Raw genomic sequence first — 25085 nt, 5'->3', positions numbered from 1 at the left:
CCATAACCCCTGACACCCGTACCAATCAAGAATCTATCTATCTCTCCCTTAAATATATCCATTGATTTTGCCACCACAGCCTTCTGTGGCAAAACATTCCACAGATTCACCACCCTCTGACTAAAGAAATTCTCCTTCCCAAAGGAGCGTCCTTTAATTCTGAGGTTATGACCTCTAGTCCTAGACTCTCCCACTGGTGGAAACATCCATATGCCCATATCAATATCTTACCAACTCCTCTGCACATGTGGTTTTGTTGAAACTTGCCGTTTTATTTATTTATTTTTCTGGGTGTAGACAGTGTTGGTAAGAATTTCTCTTGAGATGGGAATAGTGACTCAGGATTCTGATCCACTGATAGTGAATCAACAAGAACATACTTCTAAATTAGAATGGTTGGAAACCTGTGGTGTTACCATGTACCTATTAATCTTACTGTTCTTGATGGTAATGTTTTCAACTATGGGCCGTGTTTGAATAAGTTAGATCAATAATTGTAGTACTTTTTGAGATAGCACACGATTATTATAGTGCTTCAGTGATGGAGGGAGAGAATATTTAGGATGGTGATTAAGGTGCCAAACCCATTGGAAGAATGGTCTCGACCCGATTCCTTCTCTCCAGAGATGCTGTCTGTCCCGCTGAGTTACTCCAGCTTTTCGTGTCCATCCCCCGTGGTATGAACGTTGAATTCTCTAATTATAAGTAACTTCTACTTGCTCCCCTCCCCCTTCATCCCATGCCCTCTTCCTCCACCCTTTAACCAGTTCCACAGTTCTTCACATTGTTTTCCTCTTGAGATCACACCCTCCCTAGACAACAATGGGCTTACTAGGCACCTCTCTGCCTGAGGTCATTTCTATCCGGCCCTGATTGGTCCTGATCTTTACTCGCCTCCAGCACTTCACTGTCCCCCCCCCCCCCCATCACTTACTTTTCAATCTGAGGAAGGGCCCTGACCCGAAAAGTCACCTAATCTATTTCTGCAGTGATGCTGCCTGAATTACTCCAGCATTTTGTGTCTATCTGCGAGTTGGAGAGTTATGAGAGTTAGATAGAGCTCTAGGGGCTAGCGGAATCGAGGGATATGGGGAGAAGGCAGGCACGGGTTACTGATTGTGGAAGATCAGCCATGATCACAATGAATGGCGGTGCTGGCTCGAAGGGCCGAATGGCCTCCTCCTGCACCTATTTTCTATGTTTCTTTGCCGGATTCTTTGTCCTTATTGGGTTTGTTAATGTAGCTCAATCTAGGCAGTGGACTTCTTATACATATTGGATGTGAGGAGGTGAGTAAAATGGTGCAGGGCATCCAGCTTTTAGCCTTTGGTAGCCACGCTAACTATGTGGCTGGTACAGTTTGGTCTTTGGTCAGTGGTGATTGTCCAACCAGATGTGGATGATGGGCCACATAGTGATGTCAGATTTTTAGGATCTACTCTGCTACCGAAATCTTTACAATGTAAGTGAAAACACAGTTCAGGTTGCATTATGGTGGAAAGAGATATAATTCTGATGAATGATCATCAACCTGAATCTCTAATTTTGCATCTGGCCCCACAGCTATTACTGGACCATGTGAATATTTCTAGTATTTTGTGTCTTAATTTCAGAATTCCACTGTGTGCAGTATTTTGTTTATGGATTTTCAAGATTTTCAATATTTCAAGATTTTCTGGTTGTGTCCTCATGAGGACCAGTGTCCTCATGCCTGAAACTCTTCCTTCAGTCAAGTAACCTGATCTTGATCAGTTTGGTTCTGAACTTCCAAGTCTCAAATTTCTCTCATTCTCAGTGTCTGGATCTGGACACATTTACAGAGGTGTGGTGTAAGAAGAGACCAACCTGGGTTATGGCTCCTTCCAATTGTAATGCATCATTTTCCATTCTATTTGGAATATTGATTGCTTCTCCTTGGAACTTGGATATTTAAACATGTATTCTTTTCAATTTTCTGTTTCATTCTTTATCCCCTTCAACTTTATTCATGGAGAATGGTGTGTTAGCCTGGTCTTCTGAGCTACTGTCTCAGAATTCAAAGAAATTGCTTGGAAGATTAACTATATTCTGCTCACACCGTTTTCTATTTTTAATGGTTCTTGACTTTAATATTATTGGAAGTATTGCAATAATTTCTTCCTATTATGCTTTGGTTGATTAGTTTCTTATTCTGGTTTCGGTGACAATTAAACCTTGTTACTGAATGTGTCTCTTGAACTTGTATTATTTTGAATGAAGCAATTCCATTTTATTTATATTCTAGAGTTGTGGAGATCTAAAGCTTTCTTCTATTTAATTAGAAATAACTTGCTTTTGATAATGACTTTCAATCTTCTTTTCCAAATTATCCAGTAACAAACATAAAATCACATGGGAATCGTATTCTGAGCTATTTTAATTGAAATCCAACTTCAAATCAAGCATCTGCTGATGGCATTTGCTGATCATAGGTATATATATCTTCTTGTATGTTCTGCATATGCTTAAGTAGAATTTTCACTTCTCATTTGATGTTTTGTTGAACCATCTCCAGGGGTCAATTTGGTCAAGAGCAAGTGTGTTTTATTGTCATATGCCCCGGAATGAGACATTCAAATTCTTACTTGCAGCAGCACAAAAGATATGTAAGCATAGCACTCTAAAAAAACATAATAAACAACAAAAAGTAGTGTATGTATGTATATATATGTGTACATATGTGCATGTATGCATATATGTACCCACATACATATGTATATACATACATGTGTATATGTATATATGCGTATATATGCATGAGTGTGTGCGGATATATGCGCGAGTGTGTGTGGATACATGTGTGAGTGTGTGCATATATATGCGTGAGTGTGCGGATATATGTGTGAGTGTGTGCGTATATATGCGTGAGTGTGTGCGTATATATGCGTGAGTGTGTGCGTATATATGCGTGAGTGTGTGCGTATATATGCGTGTGTATACACCAATCAGCCAAAACATTATGATCACTGACAGGCGAAGTGAATAACATTGGTTATCTTGTTGCAATGGCACCTGTCAAGGGGTGGGATATATTAGGCAGCAAGTGAACAGTTAGTTCTTGAAGTTGATGTGTTGGATGCAGCAGAAATGGGCAGGAGTAAAGACCTGAGCGACTTTGACAAGGGCCAAATTATGGCCAGATGACTGGGTCAGAGCATCCACAAAACGGCAAGGCTTGTGGGGTGCTCCCGGTCAGCAGTGGTGAGTACCTACCGACAGTGGTCCTAGGAGGGACAAACCGGCGACAGGGTGTTGGGCGCCCAAGGCTCATCGATGTGCGAGGGCAACGAAGGCTATCCCGACTGGTCCGAACCGACAGAAGGTCTACTGTGGCACAAGTCACAGAAACGTTTAATGGTGGTCACGGGAGGAATGTGTCACAATACACAGTGCATCGCACCCTGCTGCGTATGGGGCTGCACACGGAGGACCAACAGCATATTAGACAGGTGGTCATAATGTTTTGGCTCATCAGATCATAATGTTTTGACTGATATGCATGTGTATGTGTGTATATATGCATGTGTATATATATATATATATATGTGTGTGTGTGAAAATGCATGTGTGCATGTATATGCATGTTTTGGTGCATATATGTGTGTGTGCATATATGCGTGTGTGTGTATTTGTATATACACAATGTGTGTATACACGTCTGTGTGTGTATATGCAGCAGATAGACTCAAAAGGTGGAGTAACTCAGCGGGTCAGGCAGCATCACTGGAGAAAAGGAATAGGTGACGTTTCTTGTCGAGACCCTTCAGACTGAGAGTCAGGGGAAAGGGAAATGAGAGATACACAAGCTACATAGAACAAATGAATGGAAGATACGCAAAAAGCAACGATGGTCAAGGAAAGGTGGAGCCCACAATGGTCCATTGTAGGCTGTGGTGTAGGTGATAAGTTATACAGTCAAACTCAGCAGGGCAACAGCGAAACCAGTACGACAACTAGGGTGGGGGAGGGATGGAGAGAGAGGGGATGCAAGGGTTACTTGAAGTTAGAGAAATCAATATTCATACCACTGTGTTGTAAGCTGCCCGAGCAAAATATTTGGTGCAAAATATTTGGAAAAGACAAAAAGTGTGAGGCAAGGAGATATGAATAAAAGTGTGAGGCAAGGAGATATGAATAAAAGAGGTACAAAATGTGAAGCCAGAGGGAGGAATATAAGTGGAAGGGGTCAAGGAGAAGGGAGAAATGGGTGCGCTTGCAGGTGTGGTACAAGGAAGAGAGGAGGGTGGTAGAATTGCTTAGATGCAGCCTATCTTATATAAACAATCATTTTCTTTGAGGATTTACAATACGTGCTTCTAAAATGTCACTGATGCTTCAATGGATCTATATACTAAAACTCTCATTTGTTTGTTTGTTTGTTCCTGAACTACAGCCAAAACGGTACACAATAGCGCGACAATGTTAGGCCCACCTTACTCACCATCGTCCCTTTGGTGCTAATGGAAGAAGTTTCATTGAAATCGGTGTTATATTTTTTAAGTTATTCACATTTTAAAGTTTAAATCTTTCTCCTAGAGAGCGGGGAGGGAGGGGGGAAGAGGAGGGGAGGGGGAAAAGGGGGATGGAGTGAGGGGAGGGATTGGGGGAGAGGGGAGGGGTGGGGGGAAGGAGAGGGTGCTGCACCAATGCAGGAGAGGTTTGGGCCCAACGGGTCCACTTGGTCTAGTGTCAAATAACATGATCTGCTTCAGGATGTCGCATTGAAGCAGGCCTTTCAGCCCAGCTCATCCATGCCGACCAAGTTGCCTAATTGAGCTAGAACCACTTGTGTGCACCTGGCCTATCTATCCATGCATCTGTCCACGTTATCTATAAATAACGTAATAGTACCCGCCTCTTCGACTTCCTCCTGCTGCCCATTCAATATGTGCACTACCCCATCCGGGAGTAACAGGCCGCGGCTTCACCCAATCTGTGCCTCATGATAAGGTCAATAAGGCCACCCCTCAGCTTCCTACTCTCCAGCGAAAAATCTCCCAGCCTTGCTTGCTTACAACTCAAACTCTTGACTCCTGGCCACATCCTTGTGAATCCTTTTTGTACCTTTCTAATTGAATGACTTCCCCCTTTCTACAGCAGGGTAACTGGAACTTTACACAGTACTCCAAATGTGGCCCAGCAATGTCTCGGGTTTGTAGTAAGCATTTGAAAGGAAGAAAGGGGTAGCAATGTAGAAACATTTTTGGAAGCCCACCAGTGATTATCACCAATCAGATTTGGAAGAAGTTTATCTTGGAGGAGCACAGAAGATGCTAATATTTGTTATTTTCACATGTTTAGTAATCATCAATTTGCATAAATGAACCAGTGGGAAGTAATGGAAAGTAAGCTAGCATTAGAAGTTTGCCGAGGAAATGCAGGAGGATGAGGCGTGATCTCATGGAGGTGTATAAGATCATGAGTGGTATAGTTAGTGCCAATGTACAGAGTCTTTTACCCAAAGTAGGGGAATCAAGAACCAGGGAACATAGGTTTAAGGGTTGAGAGGAAAGATTTAATAGAAATTTGAGGGCAGATACTTTAGCAACATTTATAAGGCATTTGTATAGGTACATTGAGAGGAAAGGTTTAGAGGCGGATGGGCTAAACGTGTGCAGGTGGGACTAGTATAGATTGAACATCTTGGTCGGTATGGTCAGGTTGGGCTGAAAGGGAACTGTTTTGGTATTGTATGACTTTATGACTATAAAGTGAATTTGCATGCCATGTTTTTGGGTGTTGACGTTCCCTTCATTATATGAATGTAAAACTTCACGTTGGGTCTTACACCTGCACTCACCATCAACACTAGGTCTCTTTCAGTAAACTTCCTGATATTGCCTCAATGTACAGTGCCCTCCATAATGTTTGGGACAAAGACCCATCATTTATTTATTTGCCTCTGTACTCCACAATTTGAGATTTGTAATAGAAAAAAATCACATGTGGTTAAAGTGTACATTGTCAGATTTTATTAAAGGCCATTTTTATACATTTTGGTTTCACCGTGTAGAAATTACAGCAGTGTTTATACATAGTCCCCCCATTTCCGGGCACCATAATGTTTAGGACACAGCAATGTCATGTAAATGAAGGTAGTCATGTTTAGTGCTTTGTTGCATATCCTTTGCATGCAATGACTGCTTGAAGTCTGTGATTCATGGACATCACCAGTTGCTGGGTGTCTTCTCTGGTGATGCTCTGCCAGGCCTGTATTGCAGCCATCTTTAGCTTATGCTTGTTTTGGGGGCTAGTCCCCTTCAGTTTTCTCTTCAGCATATAAAAGGCATGCTCAATTGGGTTCAGATCGGGTGAATGACTTGGCCACTCAAGAATTGACCATTTTTTAGCTTTGAAAAACTCCTTTGTTGCTTTAGCAGTATGTTTGGGATCATTGTCTTGCTGTAGAATGAACCACCGGCCAATGAGTTTTGAGGCATTTGTTTGAACTTGAGCAGATAGGATGTGTCTATACACTTCAGAATATATTATGCTACTACCATCAGCAGTTGTATCATCGATGAAGATAAGTGAGTCAGTACCTTCAGCAGCCATACATGCCCAGGCTATAACATCCCCACCACCGTGTTTCACAGATGAGGTGGTATGCTTTGGATCTTGGGCTGTTCCTTCTCTCCTCCATACTTTGCTCTTGCCAGCACTCTATAAGTTAATCTTCGTCTCATCTGTCCACAAGACATTTTTCCAGAACTGTGGTTGCTCTTTTAAGTACTTCTTGGCAAATTGTAACCTGGCCATCCTATTTCTGTGGCTAACCAGTGGTTTGCATCTAGCCGTATTTGCCTCTGTATTTCTGCAGACAGTAGTCATTGACAATTCCACGCCTGACTCCTGAAGGACTTCTGACTTCTGATCTGTTGGACAAGTGTTTGGGGATCTTTCTTTATTTATAGAGAGAATTCTTCTATCATCAGCTGTGGATGTCTTCCTTGGCCTGCCAGTCCCTTTGCAATTAGTAAGCTCACCTATGCCCTCTTTCTTCTTAATGATGTTCCAAACAGTTGATTTTGGTAAGTGTAAGGGTTGGCTGATGTCTCTAACAGTTCTATTCTTGTTTCTCAGTCTCATATTGGCTTCTTTGACTTCCATTGGCACAACTTTGGTCCTCATGTTAATAAACAGCAATAAAAGTTTCCAAAGGTGATGGAAAGACTGGAGGAAAGACTAGGTGCTGAGAGCTCTCTTATACCTGCATTATGGAGGGATTTAAACACACCTGAGCAATTACAAACACCTGTGAAGCCATGTGTCCCAAACATTATGGTGCCCTGAAATGGGGGGACTATGTATAAACACTGTTGTAAGTTCTACATGGTGAAACCAAAATGTATAAAAATGGCCTTAAATAAAATCTGACAATGTACACTTTAACCACATGTGATTTTTTTCTATCACAAATCTCAAATTGTGGAGTACAGAGGCAAATAAATAAATGATGGGTCTTTGTCCCAAACATTATGGAGGGCACTGTAGATCACATTAGCTCTGTTTAGGCTATGTAGTTATTCTGGTTTCTTCACATGTGCCTATTCATTTTGCCGAACCCTGTGCAATCCCTGATGGAACCTGCTTCTGGAATAGATGCATGAAATTTAACGAGAGAGAGAGAGAGAGAGAGAGAGAGAGAGAGAGAGAGAGAGAGAGAGAGAGAGAGAGAGAGAAAGAGAGAGAGAGAGAGAGAGAGAGAGAGAGAGAGAGAGAGAGAGAGAGAGAGAGAGAGAGAGAGAGAGAGAGAGAGAGAGAGAGAGAGAGAGAGAGAGAGAGAGAGAGAGAGAGAGAGAGAGAGAGAGAGAGTTGCTGATGTATCTTTAAATTGACTTGGATTTAGAGTATTAGTTAATATAGGGATTGGCAGTGAAATTTGTATACTTTACCTTTTTGTGGACGTCTTGTCAAGGAGATAGGAGGACTCTAAATAAAAGAAAATTGAAAAGTCTGGTTTAAATGAAAGGTGATGGTATCCAAACAGACCCGTGTGTCCTTGTGTATGATTACCTTGAAATGTACATTAAGCATTATGATGGCAAAGCATATGATGTATTTTATTTGCAAGACAATTAGGAGAGATTAAACAGGCAGTGCCTGTATCCTCTTGAGTTCAGTAGAACATGAAGTGATGTAGCAAATTTTAAAATGGCTTGACAGAGTTGATATGAACAGCACTGAGATAGATCCGGCTTTTATTTAGATTTTTAGTTGAGATACAGCGCGGAAACGGGCCCTTCAGCCCACTGAGTCTGCACTGACCAGCCATCCCCGCACATTACACTATCCTACACACGAGGGACAATTTACATCTATATCAAGCCAATTAACCTCCAAACCTGCACGTCTTTGGAGTGTGGAAGGAACCCGAAGATCTCAGATAAAACCCACGCAGATCACGGGGAGAACGTACAAGCTCTGTACAGACAGCAACCGTAAGCAGGATTGAACTCGGGTCTCTGGCACTCGAAGGCAGTAGCTCTACCGCTACGCCACTGTGCTGCCCCTTTTTTTGTGTTTTTATGGAGAAGGTGGACAATAAATTAGAAAACAGACTGGAATTTTGGTTTAGAGTGGGAGGGCCTTCTCCATGATTGTTTGGTTTTGGTTTGTGAGGAGGCAATGCAATAAAAGGAGCAGTAAAGATGGTCTCGGGTGCATTGATGAAGATGTTCATGGAAAGGTAGGCGTGCTCTGCTTTGATTTTAAATCACATGTTGGATGTGTTGTTGCTTGGTTCATACTCTGCTTTTCTTTTAAATGTAGGTGACTATTTCATAAAGAAATAACTTCACTGCAGATCAGCTGTTGAGTCTGCAAGAAAAGTAGTGGGAGCCTCTCCTTCTGAAGCAAGTATGATTTTTTAATTACATTTCTGGGAGTGGGTGGCATTGGCAAGTTGAGAACTTGGCTATGATGCATTTCTGGTTATTGTATATTTTTTTTAAAAATGTCAATGAGCAATGAAGAAGGTCATGAAATAAGCAAAACAAATTTTTTCATTACCTTCAGGCCAGAGATGAAAGTTGTTTCAATTGAGGAATGCAAAGGGCCTGCATCAGGTATATGGGGAGTAAGAAAGGACTACAGGCTTAACAACAAAATAACAAAAACACAGCACAGGGAACCAATTTCAAGTGATTTTACAACCAATGGATCAAAGCTCTGTAGTCTCAGAATGTTGCTTACTCATTTCACCCCACAGATTTCCTCCGGCAGTTTTTTCTGTTAACATTTTTATTTAGTGTATTATTTTTTACTGCTACCCCGGTTATTTGATTTGTCAGGGTACCAAGTCCAATCAAAGTTAATTGAAGCACATCCCACTGGAACAGCTTCCTGTACACCCAGCGTTGCTGCAGTCTTCCATAAATCAAAACTGTTTCCTCCCACATCACTCTAACTATTGCCTTCAACACTTTGGTGTGCTTGATCTGTAACAAAGGTGAATAAATATCCTTCACCTGCACCTCATATACACCCCTAATCATTTTGCAACTTGGATTTCTAAGTCTAACTTGCCTCCAAAACATAGAACCTTCAAGGTCTTCAGCCAAGTCTTCGATGTTGCAGAAAATAATCCGAAGTTTAGTTTAGTTTAGAGATACAGTGTGGAAACAGGCCCTTCGGCCCACCGAGTCTGCACTGACCAGCGATCCCCGCATATTAACACTACCCTACACACACTAGGGACAATTTTACATTTCATACCAAGCCAATGAACCTACAAACCAGTAAGTCTTTGGAGTGTGGGAGGAAACCGAAGATCTCAGGGAATACCCACGTAGGTCACGGGGAGAACGTACAAACTCCGTACAGACAGCACCCGTAGTCGGGATCGAACCCGGGTGTGCGGCGTTGTACGGCAGCAACTCTACCGCTGCCTTACAGCGGTCTTTAATTTGTATTTTCCACTGCTGATATGTTGGTTATTTTACTGGCTTATTGGATTAATAATGTTATGAATCCAATCATAAAAGTTGAACATTTGAATTAATGTTCACGGTAAATGGCAAGGCTCTTGGGCTGTTGAGGTACAGCAGCATCTAGGAGCACCGGTACACAGTTCATATAAAGTAGTGTCACAGATAGATAATTTTTTACACAAAATGCTCGAGTAACTCAGCAGGTCAGGCAGCATCTCGGGAGAGAAGGAATGGGCGACAATAGATAAATAAGATAGATAAGGTGGTCAAGAAGGCTTTTGGCACATTGGGGTCAGGGTTTTGAGTGTAGAGATTGGGATGTTACATTACAACTGTAATGGTGCTGGTAATACCACTATTGGAAAGATGTTGTTCAGCTGGATTTGCGAGGATGTTGCCAGGACTTGAGGGCCTGAGCTATATGGAGAGGTTGGGCACGCTTGGACTGTATTTCTTGGAGTGTAGGAGAATGAGGTGATCCGAGAGTGGAGTATTAGATCATGAGGCTGATAGATAGGGTAGATGCACTGTCTTTTACCCAAAGTAGGGGAATCAAGAACCAGAGGACATCGGTTTAAGGTGAGAGGGGAAAGATTTAATGGGAATCTGAGGGGCAGGGTTTACACAAAGAAAGTGGTGGGTGTATGGAATGTGTTGGCTGGGGAGGATAGGAGGTAGTTGAGGCAGAAACAATGACAACATTTAAAAGATATTCGGTCTGGTACACGGTTAGGAAACGTCTGGAGGGAAATGAGCCAAACGTGGGCAGGTGTGACTAGTGTAGATAGGGCACCTTGATCAGCACGGGCAAGCTGTCCATTTCCATGCTGTATGACCCCGACTCTATAATATAAAGGTGCTCCTCGACTTACGATAGGGTTATGAACATCATAGCCACCTAACCTACCGAACATCATAGCCACCTAACCTACCCAACATCATAGCCACCTAACCCACCCAACATCATAGCCGTGGCAGCCCCCAATCGTGGCTGACTGGCAGCTGTGGTTCGCTGCCGTTGCCCAACATCATGAGAGAGTATCGTACCGCGTAAGAGACTGCCAGTCTGAGCGGCGGACAGGTCTGCGAGCCTGAGAAAAGCCCAGGAAAAGATCAAAATTCGGAGTACGGTTTCTACTGAATGTGTGTCGCTTTTGCACCATCGTAAAGTTGAAATATCGTACGTCGAAGCATCGTAAATCGAGGAGCATCTGTAATTGAAACTCTGGAAATAAACCAACTGGTTTGATATCTGCCATCCAATCTGACTCTTTGGTTCATTTGTGATATCAAGCATCATATTATCGAGACGATATAGACACAAAAAGCTGGAGTAACTCAGTGGGTCACACAGCATCCCTGGAGAAAAGGAATAGGTGACGTTTCGTGTCGATACCCGACTCCATACTATCCTGGTTAACACAGGACTTTCCTTGACTGTAGCAAACTGCAGTATTGCAGAGAGTACAGCGATCATTGCTGACTGCTCATTGGCTGCCATTCCCTTCAAATGAACAATTTAAATAAAAGTGAGTAGTCCCAAAGTCCAGCTGCAGTGGTTTCGGGAAATTCTATATTTATTTATCATTCCTTTCTGCTCCTTTATGTTCATGAGCCATGGGAGCAGAATTAGGCCATTCGGACCTTCGAGTCATTCAGTCATGGCTGATCTATCTTTCTCTCTCAAACGTATTTTCCTGCCTTATTCCCGTAACCTTTGACGCCCTTGCTAATGAAAAACCAATCAATCTCTACTTTAACAACACCCAAAGACTTGACCTCAACAGCTGTCTGTGGTAATGAAGTCCACATATTTACTATCCTCCAGCTAAAGAAATTCTTCCTTTCTAAAGGTACGCCCTTTTATTATGAGGCTGTGCCCTCTGGTCCTGCATTCTCCCACTGGTGGAAACATCCTCTCCACATCCTCTCTATCCCGTCCTTTCAATATTCGGTAAGTTTCAATGAGGTCCCCCCCTTCATTCTCGTAAACCTCCTCTGGACCCTCTTCAACACCAGCACATCCTTCCTCAGATATGGCGTCCAAAACTCCACCAGCATTCCCAAGACCCTTTGCACCTCCAATTTCTTTCCTCATTTAGAAAAAGAGTGTACGCCTTTACTTCTGCTACCAAAGTGCCTGACCACACACTTTGCTATGCTGTATTCCATCTGCCACTTCATCGCCCACTCTCCCAACCTGCCCAAGCCCTTCAGACTGAAGAAGGGTCTCGACCCGAAACGTCGCCCATTCCTTCTCTCCAGAGTTGCTGCCTGACCCGCTGAGTTACTCCAGCATTTTGTGTCTACCTTCCATTTAAACCAGCATCTGCAGTTTTCTTTCCTACACAATTTCATCATCCAAGTCATTAATATACAACTTGAAAAGCTGTGGACCCAACGCGACCTCTGTGGAACTCCACTGGTCATCAGCGGCCAACCAACAACAAAAAGCCCCCTGGGCGTCATGGTGGCGCAGCGGTAGAGTTGCTGCCTTACAGCGAATGCAGCGCCGGAGACTCAGGTTCGATCCTGACTGCGGGAGCTGTCTGAACGGAGTTTGTACGTTCTCCCCGTGACCTGCGAGGGTTTTCTCCGAGATCTTCGGTTTCCTCTCACACTGCAAAGAAGTACAGGTATGTAGGTTAATTGGCTGGGCAAATGTTAAAAAAATTGTCCCTAGTGTGTGTAGGATAGTGTTAATGTGCGGGGATCGCTGGGCGGCGCGGACCCGGTGGGCCGAAGGGCCTGTTTCCGCGTTTGTATCTCTAAATCTAAAAAAACATCTATCCCACTCTTTGCCTTCTGCCAGTCCGCCCATCTTCTATCCATGCTGGTATCTTGCCTTTATTCTCCCTTTCCCTTATTATTTCATTTTGTGCCTGATTTTTTTCCCATTAAATTTGACCTCCTCCTCAAGGCTTTTCTGTTTACTTCTCAATTATTAATTTAACTGATGAAAAAAATGCAACATTCCTACCATGGTGAAAGTAGAAACCCAGGTGTCTTGTTTCATTTACGGATTAGTAATGAGATCAGATATCAACAACTTTGCAAAGACAGTATAAACCCGGCAACAAGTAACTCCTAGTGTGCAGGTAAGTCGGAGAATCCGAGGGAAGTTGTGGGAATGCAGGGAGAACAGGATAGCTCTGTGTTAAGGACTAGACCAGTGAACTAAACGGTCTGTCTCGCATATCATAAGGAAATAAGAAAATCATCAGGGCGGGCAGCGGTAGAGTTGCTGCCTTACAGCGAATGCAGCGCCGGAGACCCGGGTTCCATCCCGACTACGGGCGCCGTCTGTACGGAGTTTGTACGTTCTCCCCGTGACCACGTGGGTTTTCTCCGAGATTTTTGGTTTCCTCCCACACTCCAAAGACGTACAGGTTTGTAGGTTAATTGGCTTGGTAAATGTAAAAATTGTCCACAGTGCGTGTAGGATAGTGTTAATGTGCGGGGATCGCTGGTCGGCGCGGACCCGGTGGGCCGAAGGGCCTGTTTTCGTGCTGTATCTCTAAACTAAACTAAACTAAAGAAGTCAGATACACTGAAAAGCAGATCAGAGGAATTTGATCGAATCGAACTATTAAAAGCCCATCAGAGGGTCTGGGACTAGGGTCACAGCATCGACCACAGAGACTGCCACAGCTGTGAGGCCTCTAATAGAACCAGATCCTCCCGGACTACAGAGTGTGGCCATGGGTGATGAATGCAAGAGGTAGACTTGATGGAGCACAGTGCAGTCTTAATGTGTGGGAAGGAACTGCAGATGCTGGTTTGCACCGAAGATGGACACAAAATGCTGGAGTAACTCAGCAGGACAGGCAGTTCCTCTGGATAGAAGGAATGGGTCTGATGGTCTGAAGAAGGGTCTCGACTAGAAATGTCACCAATTCCTTCTCTCCAGAGATGCTGCCTCCACTGAGTTACTCCAGCATTTTATGTCTGACTACAGTACAGGCTAATGTGCATCAGCGAAAGTAGCAGTGGGGGATAGACAATAGGTGCAGTAGTAGGCCATTCGGCCCTTCGAGCCAGCACCGCCATTCAATGTGATCATGGCTGATCATTCTCAATCAGTACCCCGTTCCTGCCTTCTCCCCATACCCTCTGACTCCACTATCCTTAAGAGCTCTATCTAGCTCTCTCTTGGATGGTACTTGGTATTAAATGATATTTAGGCAGCAGGAGTTTGCAGGGTCTGGTAGAACATCAGTGGGCAACCATGCAATCAGTAAAATGGTGGAGCCTGGAGGGACCAAAGTGAGGATTTTGGTGGCAGATTGGATGAGTCGGTGGGTGTTAATGTGATGAAGACAGTTTGGCGGGTGTTGGCAGCTCTGATCATGGTCAAGGAGGCTGAGACGATGTGAAAGAGTTTTGAGTGAATGGTGTATGTTGCTGCGGTCGCTCAAGAAAATGTTGATCTTCCTGGTATTAAACTAGAGGAAATTGCAGCTAATGCAAGACTGGTGCCTGGCAAGTAGTGTGACTCCATTAGCGGGGGGGGGGGGGGGGGGGGAGGGGAGTTATTAAATTCTTGTAAGCTTGTACAGGAATAATTAAGTACATAGCTACGCTTTAATTTTGACTGCCATTTGTAGACATTTCCACGTACAAAACTTATTTATATCATGGGATCAATTTACTTTGTGTGTTAAAGCAGAGCTTTCAATTGCAGATATGTAGAGCTAATTTAAAGCAGCTTTCATTTTAATCCAAGGCTAGATTTTCTTAAGAGTGTGCGGCAGTGCCAAAAGCAAAAAATAAGCTCTGTTTCTTTTGAATGTTGGTCTCCATTGTTTTGTTTAAATTCAAAGCGTGGTAAATGGTAAAGGTTAGTGATATTTAAACATAGTGCAGCGAGACTGAGCGTTTACTTCCCCCTGCTGTGCTTTGCATATAAATGTACTTTGGCTTTTTCACAATTACTTGTGAGTCTTGGTTATGTGTCGCCCTTTGGATTTCCCCAGGGATTGCAGAGGTAAAATTGTTTGGCTGCATTTCATGAGGTTGGCCATGAAAGAAACTTCAAACAGTTTGAAAGTTCGATTGTTGCATTGCGAATTATGAATTAGTCTCCATTGCAGTAGCTCTTTCAATGGAAAGTTTTATAAAAATTAGATTTTGTTATCTGATATCAGATTGGTTGAGCTAGAATAAATTTTAAGCAAACAGTTTTTTTAACCTGTAATTACAATTGTGTAATGCAAACAGAGAACTTGAAAAGGGTGATAACCAAGCATACAAACTTTAACGCTAAATGTTTTTGATTTAAAAGACCAACATGAGTAGGTTTAATGAATGTTGTATCAAATGACAGACTGACTTCCAAGGCATTCTGACCTATCAAAATGTCTATTCACAAAATGCTGGAGTAACTCAGCAGGTCAGGCAGCATCTCAGGAGAGAAGGAATGGGTGACGTTTCGGGTCGAGACTGAAGAAAAGTCTCGACCCGAAACGTCACCCATTCCTTCTTCAGTAACTAAAATTGTAACTTTGTAAAATTGTAATTGTAACTTCCTCGTAACTAAAATTGCTAATCAGAATATCATTTCCACACAGATGAATGGATCACATGAATGATTTGGTCATTGCAAAGGCATGCATTTCGGGGAAGCTTTTAATAACAAATTCATATTTGTTCATGAAATTGTTGTGGTCGATTTAGTCTTTAAATTTTCTTGTGGCAGACCTGATAAATCAAAAGCAACAGCAACCATCATTTTACCAAATTTAGTTTACAGGCTTAGCTTGTGAGGTCTGATCACAGAGCTGAATGATTATCAGGTTTATGAGACTGTTGAGTTCATTGTTATTGACCTAGCTTCAGAATGTGCGGAAGATGGTTTGTCCTTTGTAAGGTGATAATCTGATACTGATGTTACTGCTGTCTTGTGAATTTGCTAGTAGTCAGTGCCGTCACTGGTCCTCACCAACTACCTTAATCATTTAACGTAAGCAGTCTGAAGAAAAGTCTCAACCCGAAGCATCACCTATTCCTTTTCTCCAGAGATGCTGGGTGACCCGTTAGGTTACCCAGCATCTTGTGTCTGTCTTGACATAACCTATGTAAGAAAAATGCTCACGATTATCAGTAACTTGTCTTGCGATTGCTATATCAACGCTGTTAATGACTTCTCTGATAAGAACAATTTAAGAAATGCTGGCTTAACAGGTTTGATTGTAGTTGCATGTCCAGTTGACCCCCAACAGAAACGTGGCTGTGTTTTGGGGAACAAAATAAGTCTCAAAATACTCAATACATTGAGACCAAAAATCAAAAACCTACAGGTGCCGGAAATACGAGAAAAAAAAAAGAAAATGCTGGAAACATTCACCTGTAGAAAAAGAGGCAGAATTAAAGTTTCGGGACAAGATTTTTTTAGTCAGAACTGAGAAGGTGAATGCAAATTAATTTTAAGTCACAGAGAGGGTGGTTACTGAATAACTTTAGTAGGAAAAAAAACCTGCAGATGTCGGTCTGAAGAAGGGTCTCGACCCGAAACGTCACCCATTCTTTCTCTCCCGAGATGCTGCCTGACCCGCTGAGTTACTCCAGCATTTTGTGTCTACCTGCTGAATATCTTTGATAGATGAGATAATTTTGCCATGGGGATAAGTTGTGATCAACCAGATTACTTCACCTACAGCTGATCACTCATGACAACCCTGACCTTATCCTTTCCAAGATATCCCTTTCTTCCTCCATTATTCATCCACGCTTTTTACAACGTCAAGCTAAGTTCCCAGTTCTGATAAAATGTCTTTGCCTCACTAGACCCACATCAGTTTGCATACAGAGCAAATGGATCCAAAGAGGACGCCATCTCTCTGGGTCTTCACACCGTCCTGACTCACCTGGAGAGACAGGCACGTACGTGAGGATGCTATTTATAGACTATAGCTCTGCCTTCAACACGGTCATCCTCACCAAGCTCACCTCCAAACTCCACCAGCTAGGCCTCAGCTCGTCTATATGCAACTGGACCCTGAATTTGCTGACAGAACACCCTCAGGCAGTGAGAATGGGCCTCCACCTGTCCTCCACTACAACCCTGAGTACTGGCACACCGCAGGGTTGTGTATTGACCACATAAATATGAGATTTAATATCAGCTTACAAGGCAAACGGTCTATGGATGAGAATTTGAGCATTTGAGGAGGGTGGTGGGAGGGCATTTATTGAAAACTAGACCGAGTGGGCCCAAACCTCTCCTGCATTGGTGCACTACCCTGTCCTCCACCCCCTCCCCTGACTCCTCAACTCCCCCTTCCCTCTCCCTTCTCCCCCCACTCCCCCCTTCCCTCCCTCCTCCTCCACCCCTCCTTTTAAACTTTAAAATGTGAATAACTTAAAAAATATAAGACCGATTTCAATAAAACTACTTGCATTATCATTAAAGTGACAATGGTGAGTAAGGTGGGCCTAAAATTGTTGCGCTATCGTGTACCGTTTTGGCTGAAGTTCAGTCACAAACAAGATAACAAACGAGAGTTTTAGTATATAGATGTCAATGATTGCTTTGTTATTTGGCAATGTAAATCAGTGAGTCTCAGACTGTTAGAAGAGTCTCGACCCCAAACGTCACCCATTCCTTCTCTCCAAAGATGCTGCCTGTCCCACTGAGTTACTCCAGCATTTTGTGTCTATTTTCAATGATGGTTTACACCGAAGGTAGACACAAAGTGCTGGAGTAACTCAGGCAGCATCTCTGGAGAGAAGGAATGGGTGATGTTTCGGTTCAAGACCCTTCTTCAGACAGAGTCAGGGGAGAGGGAGACACAGAGAGCAGCAAGAGAGAATGTTGCAGAATTCTCGTCGAAGGGAGGAGAACTTTTTTCAAAGTAGGCAGACGAAATGTGTAGGAAGGAACTGCAGATGCTGGTTTTCACCGAAGATAGACACAAAATGCTGAAGTAACTCAGCAGGGATAGGCAGCTGCTCTCTGTGTCTCCCTCTTCCTCTGACTCTCAGTCTGAAGAAGGATCTTGACCCGAAACGTCACCCATTCCTTCTATCCAGAGATGCTGCCTGACTCGCTGAGTTACTCCAGCATTTTGTGTCTATCTTTTATATAATTCAGTATTGTGCTGCATCTGATAGGTGACTTAGAGTGGGGGGGGGGGAGATTGCACCTTGTTGGTTTACATGCCTGTCATATAAAATCTAACACAAGGAATGTTGTTCATTTAAGGATAATGGTAATGCGATGTGCTATTTTCAAATTTCTTACGAGAAAAGAAATGGGAAACCTCAAATTACCCTAAAATGCAGTGAAACGTAGATTTTTTTAGGGAAATAATGAATATTGAGAGCTAGAAAGGGTTCATGCAGATCCAGGTAGATAACATCTCAACAAAGTGTTTTTTTTAATGGCTTATTAAATGCGTTCATTTCTTTTTAAAGGGGATATCAGAGGGAGAAAGATACTCAAATGAATCTTGAAAGAAATGTAGCCAACGTTATGAATATTCTTTTTATTTTCTTGTGCTAATGGTCTATTAATGAATGATGAGGCTGTCTCAATAGCGGATGCCGAAGAATTTGTGCTGGGTCCCCTCATTAGTTAAGTTTCTAGAAATCCAGAACAATGGGCGCACTATCGTTAACACAGTTTCATGAGATTATTAAATTGTCTAACAAACACGAACTTGTGGACGGAAATGGATTGCAATCAAATACAACACAATACAATACAATATATCTTTATTGTCATTGTACAGGGGTACAACGAGATTGGGAATGCGCCTCCCATACGATGCAATAATTTAATTAATTTAAACAGCAACAACCCAACGAAACAAATTGTAACAGTTTTAAGACAGATTTACATAGATTGGGTCATTTGATCTTTTGTTGACGTATGTCCTGAGATGGTCATATTGTCCTCTATATCTGAGTGTGTAGTAGTTTAAAAATCACAAGGGACCAAAACTTGGGAGTGGACAATCTTCTCATTAGGTTCAACTGTAGTATGGAATGACTGGTATCAAACAAAGTCCTTGACTACATTTACACTCTATTCAGTCCAAAACTAGGGCCAAGGTAAAGAGGTAATAAAAGGTTCTTCAGCAGTATTTTGGCTTCTGAAGTATGGAGGCATAGGAATACTTAGACGTTAAAAAGTTGACATGGGCCATTTGACTCAGCCAGTGTTGATTTTCTCTGGAATCAAGTCGTCCTAGTCCTATATACCCACCGTATTTCACCTCCCCCTTTTCCCTTAATTTCCATATTTGATGTAATGTTCAAAGTTGCGATTCTTTGGCCTCATCTGCTACCTGCGAGGGGAAAAATAATAAATCTGCAGACTCTGGAATTTGAAATAAAGACAGAAATGCTGGAAGAAACTCAGCCTATGGAAGAAGAAACCAGTTGTTGCTTCTGTTCAGCAATCCTTCCACTTTCTCTTTCTCTTTCCACAAATCTAAATCTAAAAAATCACATATGCTCCTTTACTGGCCAAATGATTTGGCATTTATGATCTTGCTATCTGGGAGTTTACATTTCTAGTATCCTAGCTGTAGTTTCCAATTGTCTTCCATCAAAATCTCTCTCAGGTAATCTTTAATTTCTATCATTCCAGATCCCATAATATTAAGAAACAGGTGGATGTGTTACTTATGATTGACATGTGTAATTTCTTAATAAACAGTTCTATTACTTTACTTCAAAATCTGTTTTATTTTTCACAAAATGTCCCTACTTGTCAAAAAAATTATTATTTGCTCATATGTGCATGGCTGTTACTAGGAAGGATAAGACCAGTTGGTCCTTAAGAAGTCTGAAGAAGGGTCTCGACCTGAAACGTCACCCATTCCTTCTCTCCAGAGATGCTGCCTGTCCCGCTGAGTTACTCCAGCTTTTTGTGTCTATCTTCGGTTTAAACCAGCATCTGCAGTTCCTTCATGCACAGCTGGCCCTTAAGGAAGCCTGCCTCAAATGTCCTGATACTGTGAATTGTACGTCTAAACATTTCCTGCACTTGCGACCTCCAGGGCTGCATCATAAATCCTCTGGAGTCAATTAGAGGCACACTTATTCTGGAAAATTAATTCTGACTGAGTTAGAGATTACGTTATGTAATCAAATCAGCCATGATCATAATGAAAGGCGGTGCTGGCTCGAAGGGCCGAATGGCCTCCTCCTGCACTATTTTCCATGTTTCTATGTCATCCTGGATAAATTAATTTCCAGTACCCCTGAGCTGATGGGAATCAATTCAGGAAATTAAATTTATGAATATTATCCAGGATGATGCTTAGTTTTTACATAACGTAGCCTCTAGCCCAGTCAGAATTGCTTCAACTCCTAAAAGGTCGGATAGAAGCAGCAGCCAGAGAGAATATTGGCTGGAAGTAGGTGAGCCAGTGGGAAAGAAGATTTAAAAAGAGCGGCAAAAGCACAGGTTCGAGTAATTTACAAATTAGCCTAAAGTAGTTGATTAGGTAACAGATAAAGAAGTGCAGCTGTCGAGGAGCGGCCTTGTTGGGTGAAGTGCCTTGGTGAGTAAAGTGGGAGTCTTTGGATCAAGAGTCAATGAGGCTACACCTAATTCGAAATTTGTGATTTTTTTGTCCACTGAAGAAATGGCAGGCAAGTTGGTCCACTGTGTTTCCTGCAGGATGTGGGAAGTCAGGGATACTGCTGGACCTTCTGGGAACTACACCTGCAGAAATAGTGTCCAGGTGCAGCTCCTGAATAAACGTGTTGGGGAACTGGAGAAGCAGCTGGATGACCTCAGGGCCATCAGGGAAAACGAGAGTTTCCTGTAAAGGACCTACAGTGAGGTTGTCACGCCTAGGATACAGGAAGAGCGAAGGTGGGTGACTGTGTGAAAGGGGAGTGCAGGAGAGGGTGGCTGTACATACTGAAAACAGGGTACACCCTCTTGGGAGTGGATGACACGACAAGATTGAGTGGCAGCCAGGGCTGTGATTCCAACCCTGGTGCCGAGGCTCAACGGGGAAGAGTGACGTCAGGCAGAGCTGTAGTGGTGGGAGACTCCATCGTCAGAGGTGCGGACAGGAGATTCTGCGGCAGCAGACGAGACTCCAGGACAGTGTGTTGCTTCCCTGGTGCCAGGGGCCAGGACATCTCGGAGCGACTGCACGTCATCCTCAAGAGTGAGGGGGAGCAGCCGGAGGTTGTTGTGCATGTTGGCACAAATGATATAGGTCGGAAGAGGAAGGAGGTTCTGCAACAAGAATTTATGGAATTACGTAGAAGACTGAAAAGCAGGACCTGCAGGGTAGTGATCTCAGGATTGCTTCCAGTATCTCGTGCTGGTGAAGGTAAGAATAGGAAGAGAGGGGACATGAATGTGTGGCCGAGGAGTTGGTGCAGGGGGCAGGGATTCAAGATTTTTGGATAATTAGATTCATTTCCGTGGCAGGGGTGACCTGTATAAAAGGGACGGGTTGCAACTAAACTGGAGGGGGACCAACATCCTAGCGGGCAGATTTGCTGATGCTACATGGGTGGGTTTAAACTAGATTGGCAGGGGGTGGGATCACAGGACACAGGCATGTGAGAGGCGAGAAGTTGGAGGGTGGTGTGGGAAAGGTTAGTGGACCAAATAGGCAGGTGAAAGGCGGAGAGCGAGGAAGGAGGGTTGGTTTAAACTGCACGTATTTTAATGCAAGGGGCCTGACGGGTAAGGCAGATGAGCTTAGGGCATGGGTAGGTACGAGCGACTGGGACGTTGTAGCCATGATTGAAACATGGTTAAGGGAGGGGCAGGACTGGCAGCTCAATGTTCCGGGGTACAGGAGCTTCAGGAGAGACAGGGTTGAGGGACAAAGAGGAGGGGGGGGGGTAGCATTGTTGGTTAAGGAGGATGTCACAGCAGTGGTCAGAGGTGACATTACGCACGGTTCGTCTAGTGAGGCTATATGGGTGGAGCTGAGGAACAAGAAAGGGATGATCACCTTGTTGGGGGTGTTCTACAGACCCCTGAATAGTCAACGGGAATTAGAAGAACAAATGTGCCGGGAGATTGCAGACCGCTGCAGGTCAAATGAGATTGTTGTAGTAGGGGATTTTAACTTTCCCAATATAGAGATGTGGACCAAGCGCAGGCAAGTGGGACTAGTGTAGCTGGGACATTGTTGGCCAGTGTGGGCGCGTTGGGCCGAAGGGCCTGTCTCCACACTGTATCACTCTACGACTGACTCTATGAGAGAAGGCATCCACCAGCGAATCCAACAATATATTCCAGAGCCTCAGTAATTGGAAACACCAGGTAGACACAAAATGTGGAGTAACTCAGCGGGTCAGGCAGCATCTCAGTTGAGAAAGAATGGGTGACGTTTCGGGTCGAGACCCTTCCTCAGACTGAAGAAGGGTCCCGACCCAAAACGTCACCCATTCCTTCTCTCCTGAGATGCTGCCTGACCCGCTGAGTTACTCCAACATTTTGTGTCTACCTTTGATTTGAACCAGCATCTGCAGTTCTTTTCCGACACAATTAGAAACACCATATTCATTGGTGCCTATCATAAATTGTACTCAAAGTCATGGTGCTGCAACATTGCAATAGTGCATTAGTCAGTATGCTGTGCAGCTTTTTAATAGTTTCCCAGGCTACAATCAAGTTGCCTCAAAATTGGCACTGTCCTCATCTAAATGAACCGTGACTATTAGACAAGACCTGAACTCTCCATGTAAAGTACTCCTATTGTAGCACAATGGGTCTACTGTGGATAGGGTGAGCAATTTTAAATACTTGGGAGTCCGCATCACAGAGGATCTGACATGGGCAACGCACATTGCCGCACTGGTGGGTAAGGCAAAGCAGCGCCTTTACCACCTAAGACAGCTGAGGAAATTCAGAGTGTCTCTGAGGATCCTTCATTGCTTCTACTCTGGGGCTGCAGAGAGCATCCTGTCCGGCAACATTACAGTCTGGTTTGGGAACAGCTCTGCCCAGGACAGGATGGCCCTGCAGAGAGTAGTGCGTTCAGCAGAACGCACCATGGGAATTACACTCGTCCCCCTGCAGGACCTATACATCAGGAGGTGCAGATCCAGAGCAAGCAAGATTATGAGGGACCCCTGCCACCCCAGTAACGGACTGTTCCAGCTGCTACGGTCAGGCAAACGCCTCCGCTGTCACGCTGTGAAAACGGAGAGGATGAGACGGAGTTTCTTCCCACAGGCCATCAGGACTGTTAACTTTTATAACTCCAGAGACTAAATTTTTTGTCTACACTATAGTAACTTATTAACTTTATTTATATGCTGTAACTGTAATTCTTTTTTGTGCACAATCCGCAGGCATTGCCACTTTCATTTCACTGCACATCGTGTATGTGTATGTGACAAATAAACTTGACTTGACTTGACTTGTACTTTAACTAACGTCTTACTGTATTCTTATATTGACCTTTGTATTTTATATTTTGTGAAAGGCATCTAGAATTCTCTTTAAAGAACCTCAAACAGAGATGCTAACTTTGGTGTCTTGAGCCTGTGCATTACTCTCTATTATTCCTCATCAATCAGTCTGCTTCCCTTTAAAGTATGTGCTGATTTATTTTATGTTCTTGGTTTTTAATGCTCTTGCTTGTAGATATTTAATCCCATCTGTCCAATTTTAATGTGTGACACCATCTTGTCATCCCACTCTGCTTTTCTTTGATCACAGAGAATTAACTGTTTCTATTTTAACATAGTTTGCTCATTTTCTCAATACTCAAACTGGGCCAATATTCATATTTCCAAAGGACACTAGAAGAATTGCATCTTTTGGCTTCCAACCAGAATAAACAAAAAATGAGGCCTTTAACTCTTGCTCTGATGTCACTGCGGTTTTGGGCTTTTTAATTCTACATCTTTTAAACTCCTTTTAACTTTACATGTGGGTCGTTGTCAAAAGATTTCTTGGAGTCTATATTTTGGCATTCTCTTATGTTTCTCTCTCAAAGGCATCAGAAGGGTTTCTAAATCCATTTTGTGAATTTATAGTATTGTTTCCCCCATCAACATGTATGGTAATTAAGGACTGTGTAATTTTCTCTTCTTCAGATGTCAAGTTATCTGGTTTGTAATTACTGAACATGGTTGCTGCATAGGCTACTCACCAGTCCTCTGGCAAACATTCACATTGAAAGGTCTTGCAGTATAAATCTCCAGAGCTTTGATAATTTCCTTCCTCTTGTCTTTAAAGGTCATGGAATGCTTCCTGCTAGGTTCTGATGCTTCCCTTTAACACAAATATTTCCAAACATTTCATTACTAAGTCTCCCCACCTTGATCTTTTCTTTACAGACATTGTACTTTACAAATAGACAATTGAGGTAAAGTTGCCAGTGCAAATTTTAATTTTCAGAATAATCGGACTTCTGTAGCATCAAAGCTAAGAAAGGCATACCTATTACAGCTGTCATTGTTTCACACAAAATACATGTCAGTTCAAAAAGTGATCAAAAACGTGTTAATTTATATACAAACATTAAGACCTATTCAAATTACAAAATATCAAATCAAGTTTTGTTTTCAAAAGAAAATGTAAAATGAAGAGCCCTTTGGGTCTACTTGCATCTGTTTAATCTCTCAAGTCTTGAGTGTTTACTGCCTTCTGTCTCAATATGTTGTCAAATGCATCCTGCGGGGTCAGATTTACTCTGTATGGCTGCTTAAAAAAACAAACTAAGACATGGAGGAATCAAAGACTGATTGGTTACACCTTGAATGCTGAGGCTCTATAAGGCAGTGGTCAGACCGCATTTGGAGTATTGTGTGCAATTTTGGGCCCCGTATCTGACGAAGGATGGGCTGGCGCTAGAGAGGGTTCAGAGAAGGTTTACGAGAATGATCCCAGTAATGAGTGGATTAACATATGATGAGCTTTTGTCGGCACTGGGCCTGTGCTCGCTGGAGTTTTGAAGGTTGAAGGGGGTCCTCATTGAAACTTACCGAATAGTGAAAGGCCTGGATAGAGTGGATGTGGAGAGGATGTTTCCACCACTGGGAGAGTCTAGGACCAGAGGTCATAGCCTCAGAATTAAAGGATGTTCCTTTAGGAAGGCGGTGAGGAGGAATTTCTTTAGTCAGAGGGTGGTGTGTGGAATTCATTGCCTCAGGCTGTGGAGGCCATCAAGGCAGAGACAGATAGATTCTTGA

The 25085-nt window shown here is 43.0% G+C and overlaps 1 protein-coding gene across 18 annotated transcripts in view; it reads left to right on the top strand.

Annotated features, from left to right (window-relative positions):
* LOC144596077 (microtubule-associated protein 2-like) overlaps nt 1-25085 on the top strand; it is a 280705-nt gene that overhangs the window by 23031 nt on the left and 232589 nt on the right. For 16 of the 18 annotated variants that reach the window (XM_078404216.1, XM_078404215.1, XM_078404213.1 and 13 more), the window contains exon 2: nt 8791-8877. The gene's annotated coding sequence lies outside the window, so the exon portion shown is untranslated. The remainder of the gene's footprint in view (nt 1-8790; nt 8878-25085) is intronic. The other 2 variants (XM_078404207.1, XM_078404210.1) reach the window with 1 other exon arrangement.

This window comes from Rhinoraja longicauda, chromosome 8 (assembly GCF_053455715.1).
Source record: "Rhinoraja longicauda isolate Sanriku21f chromosome 8, sRhiLon1.1, whole genome shotgun sequence".
Taxonomy (NCBI): domain Eukaryota; kingdom Metazoa; phylum Chordata; class Chondrichthyes; order Rajiformes; family Arhynchobatidae; genus Rhinoraja; species Rhinoraja longicauda.
The sequence above is the reverse complement of the archived record's forward strand: the minus strand, read 5'-3'. Positions and strand labels throughout refer to the sequence as shown.